Source organism: Sinocyclocheilus grahami, unplaced genomic scaffold (genome assembly GCF_001515645.1).
Source record: "Sinocyclocheilus grahami isolate Dianchi unplaced genomic scaffold, SAMN03320097.WGS_v1.1 scaffold370.1, whole genome shotgun sequence".
Taxonomy (NCBI): Eukaryota; Metazoa; Chordata; class Actinopteri; order Cypriniformes; family Cyprinidae; genus Sinocyclocheilus; species Sinocyclocheilus grahami.
The window spans coordinates 914,685-916,615 of record NW_015505549.1 but is presented as its reverse complement, the minus strand read 5'-3'; the positions used below and the strand labels follow the sequence as shown (position 1 = coordinate 916,615).

General features: G+C 47.1%; 1 pseudogene; it reads right to left on the bottom strand.

The window, feature by feature from the left end:
- The window catches only part of LOC107549367 (uncharacterized), a 6,385-nt pseudogene that overhangs the window by 1,960 nt on the left and 2,494 nt on the right, over positions 1-1,931 (bottom strand).

The following is a 1,931-nucleotide window of genomic DNA, read 5'->3' as shown; positions in this document are numbered from 1 at the left end:
GGCCACTTGTCAAAGGTGGAAAAAGGCTTCCACATCAACTGCCTGGAAATGCTAGCAGTATGTTGAGCCTGTCAGTTCTTCCTGCCAGTCCTGAAGGGGCACCATGTGCTAATCCAATTGGACAACATGTCTGTGGTGTCCTACATAAATCGGCAGGGAGGCCTCTCGTCGAAGCGTCTCTTCATGCTGGTAGAGCGCTTCTTAGAGTGGGCTCCACCCAACCTGCGCTCCCTGAGGGCAGCGCGTATACCGGGCAAATTGAACCAGGGAGAGGACATGTTATCAAGGAGCAATGTCCCCTCAGGGGAGTGGACGCTCCATCCGCAGACGGTTCAGAAAATCTAGGAGATCTTCGGCGAGGCCGAGGTGGACCTCTTCGCCTCAGAAGACAACTCTCACTGCCCAATTTATTTCTCAAAGACCAGGGACGCGTTGGCCCACGATTGGCCCTACCTCCTTCTCTATGCTTTCCCCCCGATCACTCTGATCCCACAGATAATCAGGCGAGTTAGGGAACAAGAACACAGGGTTCTCCTGGTGGCCCCCCTTTGGATGAACCAGCTGTGGCTATCAGAGCTGACTCAGATACTGATAGCTACCCCTTGGCCTGTTCCACTGAGACAGGATCTCCTCTCTCAAGCGAACAGGACATTATGGCATCCTCTGCCCGACCTATGGGCCCTGCACCTCTGGCCGCTCGACGGGAGCCTTCGTGCCTCCCAGAGTGAGTCTTAAACACAATTTCGGAGGCTAGAGCTCCATCTATGAGATGCCTCTATGCCTTAAAGTGGTCTTTTTTTCTCTGCTTGGTGTCTAAACCGCGGCAAAGACCCCCTCACTTTCGAATTGGCAGAGGTGTTGTCATTTCTACAAGAGCTGCTGGATAAGGGTCGTTCACCATCCACGCTCAAAGTCTATGTGGCGGCTATAGCGGCCTCTCATGCCCCTATTGAGGGTCAATCGGTGGGCAGAAATAGCGCGGTCATCCGCTTCCTGAGGGGTGCTAGGAGGCTGAATCCGGCTCGTCCCCCTACTGTCCCTTCATGGGACCTGTCCACTGTGCTGAGGGCCTTGAACCACGTTCATATTCGTGCGATTTTTTGCGCAGCTCGTCAGCGAACAACAGCTCTGTGTAGTTAATGCTGCTCAATGTGAAAGCCCGCAGGTGATGGAAATTTACCGCTGATTACAGAACCGGCTTTCTGACAAGATGCTCATTAAATATCGCATGCGATTTATCATGCAGCCCTAGTATTGATCATTTATTTGGTAAAGAAATGTATAATCTTGTAAGAACACAAGTATTTGTAGTTAAACTTGGGCTAGATTCACTAATGTAGTTATATAGAACTTGTGTGATATTGATCTTTCAGAAATATATATTCATAATCAACTATCCCCTAAATACAGTATATTATACAATGACAATTTATCCACTTTGGTATTTAAACAATAGATAATACTATGTAGCGTCTGCGTCTGATCATGCATGAGCGTTGGACTGTTTATGGCTTAAAAGACCCCTTTTAGCCTTTTGACATTTGCATATAAATTACAGTTCTGGTCAGGACCTTTACGTTCGTATAGGGGTGTAAATTGCCAAATGGTTCTTCGCCGTCAAGTAAGATTAGAACCAGCCCCACGAGCATCCTGCAATCTGATTTCCTGTTCTGTGGCCACGGATTTGCGGGTCTTGTCTTTTTCTTGCAGGACCCTGTATGTTATAGTACTAAATTAGTTTTAATCATTTAATCACCACAGCTTCTTGTCTCCATTGGCATTTTTTCTTATCTTCACCACCTGGCTACTGTTGTAAAATGTTGAGAGATTCAAACAAAAAGTAATCAATAAATAGAACAAAATAAAAAAATAAAAGACTGCAAGTGACGTCGCTAGCGGAAGCGCAAGTGTCTGAGAGTGCAAGTCTGAGA